The sequence below is a fragment of the Peromyscus eremicus genome, chromosome 20 (assembly GCF_949786415.1).
Source record: "Peromyscus eremicus chromosome 20, PerEre_H2_v1, whole genome shotgun sequence".
NCBI lineage: Eukaryota > Metazoa > Chordata > Mammalia > Rodentia > Cricetidae > Peromyscus > Peromyscus eremicus.
The window spans coordinates 59,159,284-59,168,394 of NC_081436.1; the positions used below are offsets into that span (position 1 = coordinate 59,159,284).

The window sequence follows — 9,111 nt, forward strand, 5'->3', positions numbered from 1 at the left end:
ATAAAATAGCAAACATCTGTATAATAAAAGATATAAGCAAAACTACTGCACGAAGAACACCCTTAAGAATTATAAGGAATTAACCCTTTGAAAGTTTTAAAACCCTTCCAAATCAACAGGCAGAAGCTGATCCAAGATAGTAACTGGACACAGAATACATACAAAACTGTGGATGAGGAAATATAAATAGCAACCTATAGCAATTGATCACGTAAAGCAATATTTGCTAAGTCAAAGATTGCTCTTACTCACTCATCTTCGATATTCCCTTGCAAATCAGATGAGGTCCCAGATACTTAAAGGAACTATCCGACAAATATTACCAATCATTATCACAAAGGGAAAGAGATTTTAAAGCTCCTCTTCAGTAAATTATACTGTGGCCAAAACTAATATTACCCATCAAACCAGAGGTGTGCAGTCAGGTATATTTGATGAACAACCCAAATGCTTATCATGCTAGTTATCAAAAAAAGTAGTATTAAAAAGCAAGCTATTGTTCCAACACATTGCATTGACAAACACCATTAATTGTAGCAGCATTTATGTTAATTAACTTGTACGCAAAGAGGGACCCATGCGCTGATGAGAGAGTACAATACAGTGTGCCCTGTTCAGATAACACTTTGGTTTCTCTAGTAAGGATAAAAATGCATAGTATATATCTACCTACCTACCTACCTATCTCTCTCTGTGTGTGTGTGTGTGTGTGTGTGTGTGTGTGTGTGTGTATTCTATCATCTGTCATCTATCTATATGCCTACTGCTAAAATTATGCACTCACACACAGAAGTGTTTGTATTAAAAAAACATAAGGGGATCTATTCTTTCATCTGTCTATTCATGATTAAACAAAATTCCTGTAACACTCCTGCGTTAAATATTATTTAAATACTGAAATAAGTTACATTAATCAAGAGATTCCAAAAACCCTAAGGCTGAGATTCTAGAAAGAACAAACAATTGCCTATGATGACACACACTCATAACCCCAGTGGAGGCAGGAGCTGAGCCTCACAGGGAGACTGTATCTGAAAAAGGAAAGCAAACAGCAGTGTTATCTAGCTTCTAAATTGATACCAATCATATGCAAAGCATAGAAGTTGGCATCAGAAAGAAACGTGGCAAGGAAGATACAATCCAAAGGAGACCCTCACTAGGCGACCGGTGCCTAAGACCTACCTGAGACAATTGCTGTTGCATTTATGACTCCCTTGTAATTTGCATAATTGTTTCAACTGTCAATTAATCTTAATCCATCACAACATAGTAACAGAAGTTTCTGAATGCTTGGTTTTTCAGGAATTGACCCTCAAGTTCTGGACATAGGACACACTATGGCAATCAAAGACAATTATAAACTGTTTCCTTTTTTAATTTTTATTTGTAGTTATTATTCTCTGTGTGAGAGAGAGAGCATGTGCATGTGCACACACACACATACACACACTCATAAATGCATGTACATACATATGTAGCTGTTTGGTAGTCAGAGGACAACTTTTGGAGTTGGTCCTCTCCTACGTTTACACAGGTTCTGGGTATTTAATTCAGGTCACCAAGGCAAGCACATCCACCTGCTAAGCCATCGCACCAGCCTGCAAATGTAAACTTTAGAGGTTAGAAGCATGAGTTTTGCAGTCTTAGAATCCCCAGAATGTATCTAGCTCTTCATGGCTGAGCAAGTTTGAGATGGCTTTTGCCCTTCCTAAGCCTTCTTTTCATCATGCAATAATGCTGGCATAATATTATTGTTGGATGGGATAATAACATTTCCACCTTATAGTATTGTGCAGTTTAATTTTGGTTATGCTTTAAGGCTTCTCCCACAGTGCCTTGCTTGAGGCTGACAACTCCGTAGTGGCCATTGTTATTTTACCATTTATTGGAACCATTGTCCTTACTATACTATCATAGTATGTTTGAGTTCTACATAATGTGAAAAGCTAACCAATATTAAGTAGTCGATTTCTAGAAACTTTCTTTTTTTTTTGCTTTCCCATACACTGTTGATTTGAGTATATTCATTTGTGCATGTGTATGAGTGGTAGCTGGGATTACCTGAGGAGACCTCTGATTTCTAGTAATGTAGTCTCAGAATCACAAATGTGTGGTCAATTTGTAAGATTTAAAAAGGGGGGGTAGCTGCCATATAAGAATAAGGTGACACCACCATGTCTGTGTCTATGGATGAATGGCAAACCAAAGCAGAATAAATCAGAGGGCAGAGGAAGAAGAGAATGAGACAGACACTCAGAAAACACAGGGATGTGCCAAACTGGCTGAATTTTGTGTTTCTGAGCTCAATTCATTCCTTGGTTCAGCTGCATTCTTGTATTTGAGTTTTTCTCATTCCCTAAGTTCCCTACATTAATTCATGTTTGCTTATACTATTTTAAGCTGCATTTCCATTACATATCATCCAAAGAATTCTGGTTAATATAAAGTGGATGCAGCACAGACAGTTACGGAGCTACATTCCCATTTGCCCGTGGCTTACAAGTAATAAAGAGACTTGGCTTACTGCTCAGGAATCTAGATTCGGTGATTAAAAATCATATAATTTATTTGCAAAGATATATTATACACACGAGTTTGAAAGCAATCACCGCACATCTCATTAAGTGGGAGCTCTAAGAGGAGAACCAGAAAATAACCGAGTGAGTGAAGTATTTGACCGGGTTCATCACCCCTCCTGCTTCTGTTTACAGAAGACAACATAAAAAACACTTATAAAATAAGACAGAGTTCTCTAGATTGAAAAAAAAAGGCTAACATAGAAATGACATGACTTGGCCTAAATACAGTTAAATAATACAAAGAGACAGAATGCAAATGAATATATTTTGTGTGAGGAATAGATATGCTGCTAATTGCGTTCACTTATTATCATAGAAATGACATGTTTTCAGCTTAGTTATACGCCGCCACAGTTAATAATTGAAACACAAACACATGAAACAGTAATTTAGTGGCAGACTTCGTAATTACAGAAGTATAGTAAGGGTTTGTTTTGTAAACATACGTGGAACTCCTTTGTACACGGTGTAATTAGCATGACTGTAAAAATGTAAGAGAAGGCTACAAAAGGAATCCTGCCATATTCTTAGCAAAGCACTGTCCATGATCCTTAGTGTCCTCATCTATAAAGCAAAATGGGCAACCAGAAAGATTCATTTGGATAATGTACATCTTTGGGAAGGCTTTTAATTTGGTCCTCATAAATACATTAAGTATTCAGTAAACCGTGGTCATTAGAAGACATAGGTTTTCTTCTGGCTACCTAATTTTTCTAGATTAGAGAAAATAGGTTATTTTGTATGATTAACTTGTAAACTTGCAATGCATTCTACATCCAAATGACTGGTTTTTCCTTTCCCTATAAAGTCACATGATCCAAGGGGGCATATGCCCCAAGTTTTCCTGAGTAGGCTCTGTGCCAAGCTTTTCATCAGCCTGAATTTTGCTGAATTTTCATAACAACTCATAAAAAGATTTTATTGACCTCTCTTTTATATATATGTGAACTGAATAAGATTTAGGAAAACTAGATGACATAACCACATAATACAATAACTGTCCTAGTACGAATTTGAAATCACATAATCAAAAATCCAAAAAAATTACAAATTTCAGTATATCCTCTGTGCTAGTTTTAAGCACTGTATGGCATGTCTATGTGGCCAACCACTGAAAATCATGTTTATTTTCATATAAATAATATAACTTAAGCTAGTGCTATTTGTCCAGAACAATAGTAAAGTGGAGGGGAAGGAGGAGGAGAGAAGAGACACCTTATCCAATATAGAATATATGACTACCTATAACCTCTAGGACCCGAACACTGCATCTACCCTCAAGCCCAGTTGCTTAGTCCTATTGTGTTGACCTCTTTGCAGTTATGAATGTAGAGGACAGGGTAGAAATCAGGCCAATAACTCCTTGGCCTTCCCTTGCTACGGAACAGTCAAAGTGGTCCTCTTTGCTGCCCCTGGTTTAGCCCATGATTTCCTAAACACAAGCCTGATAAACAGCAGGAAAGGCCAAGTTCCAGTGGCCTGTGACCCATAATGTCAGCTATCTCAGTAGGAGAATGGAGAGAAAGGGAAACCATCAAGGAAAGTAGATGGATGTTCAGCTAATCCAAGCAAAGCATGCTATTATCTTTTGACAGAGATGAATATTAGCAAAGGAATATTTGGGGAAGTTGAAAACTCTTCATTTTCTTTAGTGGGCACATGGACTCATCTGAATGCAAAGAGCGCAGAAATCCCTATCTCCCAGCTCTCCGTTTCTGAACACGCTCAACAAAGGGAGCAGTCAGATGAAACATCAGTTAGCATTTTCTTTCACCAGGAATGCGCTTATTAACTGTTGTTCAAATAGTTTGTAGACGTAACAGTCCTGGGAGTGAATGTGGCTTTGTATTTACAAGGGTGCCATTTGTTGTTATTTATAGTTCTTTTAATTTTCACCTTTTTGCATTTAAATTTCCTTCCACGGTTATGATTAGAATAGGCACTACTTAAGAGAGAGGAAAACTCCCTTTAACATGCGTTTTGCTCCACAAAGGTTTTCAAGCTCCAGAACAAACCCAGGGGCGTCCAATTTGCTCCTTTGTCAATCCTATGAACATCTGCAATTTGTTTCTAGAAAGGGGGAGGGGGGAATCATGGTATCTTTTTGTAAAACTCAGACAGGAACCTCTTTTAACAGAGGCCATCATTTTAAACATATGTTGAGATGGTGTTCTTCTGATGGCTAAATTCTCAAAATAAGAGAAGAAAAGGGAATCAACATTTATTTAAAGTGTTCATAGCACAGGACTCTCCTCTGTCTGTTCATTTTCTTATGCAAGTCTTATACTAGTGATGTCAGAATTATCAATTATTATGGACTGCTACCTAGGATAGAGGTTCACATCAAAACTACCAATTATCAGATGCATAATCCTCAAGACATTAAATTCATTGTGTTTCTACTTCCTGTTTTTTCAATATAAAGCATTTTAAGGTTTTATATAAGATTGAATGAAGGGATGTAAGAGGAATTGTTAGCCCCTTGTCTACTTGCTCATCATTACTACTTTTCATTTCTCCCAAGAAACTCAAGATCAACCTCCCACCTCTGACTAGAAACATTATATTTAACACCAGGGACTTTTAATAAAAAAATAAAAACAAAACAGACTCTTCAAACTACACAGTAGTAGAATGGGTGTAATCAATTAGTGAAATATTATGAAGAACAAGACACAGGAATGTATGCACACACACATAACAGCAAATTTTATTGCTCAACGAAGTTTTCATTTGAGATCTCTGAAAGATTTGTGACTTCAAAAATGTCTTTTCATCCACAATGTTGGTAGACAATAGAGTGTGTTGTGAGTGGGCCTATGCTAAAGTCTACAAAAGTAGAGATACAGTGAGAGTAGAGACGCACAATTACCATGACAACTGCAAAGTCTCATCAGGTTGTTGTGACCAATAGTAATGGTTTCCTCCAATCACGTTCCCCAAAGTACTGGAGTGTAGAACAAAAGGACCCAAATCAGTTCTGAGGGTGTATTCTGCCCTCTCAGGTGCCCCCACCAAAACACATTGCATTCTACTGGAGGAGAAGGTACCTCATCTTTTACCAATTCAGGATCAGTCATGAAAACAGCTGGTAGCAGTCAATGCTCCTGTAATTTACCAGCATGCAAAAAGGGAACTGAAAAGTCCACTCTCCTAGACAAGACAAAGCCAGTAAAAGACAGTATACTCCCTTATGGGTGTCTGCACACCATCCATGTCAGCATCATTTTCATATTATCTGCTCCTGCTCCTTTAGTCTTGATTTGGACCAAAAAAACACGTGCTGATCAAAACAAAACAAAAAAAAAGAAAGAACAGAACAACAACAATTTAAAAAAAAAACTCAGAAAGGTCATTTAAAATTAACAGTAACATTTATGGAAAGTTTGATGTTGCCAGCTTATTCTCCAAATTTTTAGAAACCAATTTGATGAAAATATATATCACCTGGATGTCTTTCAATACAAGAACACACGCTCTGCCCTTTTTGCCCCATCGACTGGGAGAAGGAAGACCATTCTCAGCATTCAGACTGTCGACATTCCAGAAAATGTGGACATCACTCCGAAGGGGTGCACAGCCATTGTGAAGAGCCTTAGAGGAACCCTCTGGAGGGACTTCAATCACATCAATATAGAGCCGAGTCTCCTTGGGAAGAAGAAGAAGAGGCTCCGGGCTGACAAATGGTGGGGTAACAGAAAGGAGCTGGCCACTGTCCACACCATCTGCAGTCGCATTCAGAACATGATCAAGGGTGTTACACCAGGCTTCTCCTGCAGGATGAGGTCTGTGTGTGCTCACTTTCCCATCAACGTCGTTACTCAGGAAAATGGGTCTTTGGTTGAAGTCTGAAATTTCATGGGTGAAAAATACATCTGCAGGGTTCAGATGCAGACAAGCATTGCTTGTTCTGTCTCTCAAGCACAGAAGGATGAATTAATCCTTGAAGGGAATGATATTGAACTTGTTTCAAATTCAGCGGCTCTGATTCAGCAAGCCACGACAGCTAAAAACAAGGATATGGCCGGGCGGTGGTGGCGCACCCCTTTAATCCCAGCACTCGGGAGGCAGAGGCAGGTGGATCTCTGTGAGTTCAAGGCCAGCCTGGTCTTCAAAGCGAGTTCCAGGAAAGGCGCAAAGCTACACAGAGAAACCCTGTCTTGAAAAACCAAAAAAAAAAAAAAAAAAAAAAAAAAAAAAAAAAAAAAAAAAAACAAGGATATGAGAAAGTTTTTGGATGGTGTCTATGTGTCTGAAAAGGGAACAGTGTGGCAGGCTGATAAGAAAGTCCTAAGTTACTCAGCTCCAGAAACAAGATCCTGAATTTAAGTACGATTTGGGGTGTCTTTGGGGACAATAAAAGACTTGTATTTAAAAAAAAAAAAAAGAGCACGCATTTCATACCTTTACTTTCAAAGTTCATTGCAAGGCCATGCACCCTAACAATGCCCTCTACTGTTTACTACTTTGAAGCTACAAATCATTTTGGCTTCAAATGAAAACATTAATAAAATACAATGAACTTTAGTGTTAGATGCACGTGTCTGTCTATAACAAACAAAAGTGAAGCAAAATTTCTAGCAATTGGTATCTAACAGTCTCTGTTGAAAAAGGACTTTTAAAGCAAGGACACTGGAGGAGAAGGAATTGAGGTAGCCAACCTCTCAGAGGCCTCTGGGGGTCCTCCTGTTACATTCTTGCATCATTCTCCTCCCACCTACCACCTGCATTGATCAGTGATCAACAGAACAGTCCGGAAGTGAGGAGTTGCCATTTTTGGGTGTGGGTCAGAACAGACAATGTGGCTTCCTGTTTCTGAAAGTTTTCCTGTGTCTCACCTGATCCACAGCCACTCAGACCCAAGTAAACACATAGAAGCTTATATTATTTAAAGCTGCTCAGCCATTAGCTCAGGCTTACTACTGACTAGCTCTTACACTTAAACTCAGCCCATTTCTGTTAATCTATATGTTGCCATGTGTTCCATGGCTTTACCTGTGTGCCATTATATGCTGCTCCCTGGATGGTGGGCTGGCATCACTCAGCCTTCCTCTTCCCAAAATTCTCCTTGTCTGCTTATCCCACCTATACTTCCTGCCTGGCTACTGGTCAATCAGCATTTTATTAAAACCAGTGTACAAAAGCATTATCCCACAGCAGCTTCCATTTTTTTCAAATGACCCCTCCACCACCCTCCACACACCCACACCTCTTAATTTCTCATCATCTGATTTGAGGAAAGCCAGGTGGTAAGCAGTGCTACCAAAACGTCCAAAGAGGATGAGGAGCCAAAGCCTCAGACGGAGCTCTTGACCTCTGGACTGCCCTACTCTGCTCCAGACCTGGTTCAGCCTCTCAGCCTCTGACTCGCAGAAATTGTGTGAAGTAAAAAATGACTGACGTTTGATAGCGTTACGCTTTCGAACAGTTTATCACTGTAACAACAGATCACTAATACAAGACAGGAAAGAAAGGGAAAGAAAATGACTAAGACATGTAAGAGGACCACAGAGGAAAGAATCACTGACCTGTTTTTTTTTCCTTCTCTTGTGAGGTTTTGACTTTGAGTCCCACCGATAGTCTGACCTCCCCCGTAGTATTTGCAGTGGTGATTTTCTGGCACAGTGTGCCGTTACACTGGGATAAAACAACTGTCAAGAATGATGATATGGCTGTTCCTTATTAAGTCGAAGAGGAAATTTAACAAATGTCTGTTTGCCTATATGTGTATATACACATATATGGATATGTCCTTCTCAACTTTAGAAATCTAAAATGGATTTCTCAAAGCAACACAATTACTTATTGTGAATTCCTCTGCAAAACTACAGTTGACATGACTTTAAGGCAATTAGAAGTCCTTGTTTGGGGTACACCTCTCATCTCGGAAATGTGAATTCCTTGAGAGATTTGAATGAGGGAAAATAAGAGAAGGCACTAAGGCAGAAAGAATGCACACACAGAAAGCAGACCAGGAAGTCCTCTACTGCAGTGAGAAGGATAAGGATGACCAGTAATTTAGACTCATCCTAAGTTCAGGGTACCAGATATGGTTATGTCACTGCAGACTCGGGTTTCGGGAGGTCCTCACAATTTAAATGTGCAAGTTAAATAAAATGATTGTAACGTGTTGCTTCTCAGTTAAAACTCTGTGCCTTTGTACGAGTGAAGAAGAAAGCAAGGTCACAATGTAGAAAATTAACAGGCAAAAAATAAATAAACATCCCTCAGTAGCTGAGATAAAATTTATTATCTATTAAGGGAAGAAATGTATCCCCATCTTTAATGGGTTTTGTTTGGTATAAGGGGGAAAAAAAAAGGCTATTACTCTTTTCATCTCATTATGGTAATTAGTTTAGTTGTTCTCTGTGCTCAGCCATACAAGGTCCTAGAGCAGTAAGATAAGAAGTGTAACTCCAGTTCCTCATGCTCAAGGAAATCTTGATTTCACTGGGAAGCTACATCCCCAAGAAGCAGAGAATATTAGCACACAGTTTGCAATACACTGCCTTAATGCAATACAAAAGGAGGC

The 9,111-nt window shown here is 38.8% G+C and overlaps 1 pseudogene; it reads left to right on the top strand.

The window, feature by feature from the left end:
- Positions 1–5,452: 5,452 nt before the first annotated feature.
- Positions 5,453–6,902, top strand: LOC131896417 (large ribosomal subunit protein uL6-like; annotated as a pseudogene).
- The last annotated feature ends 2,209 nt before the right edge of the window (positions 6,903–9,111 follow it).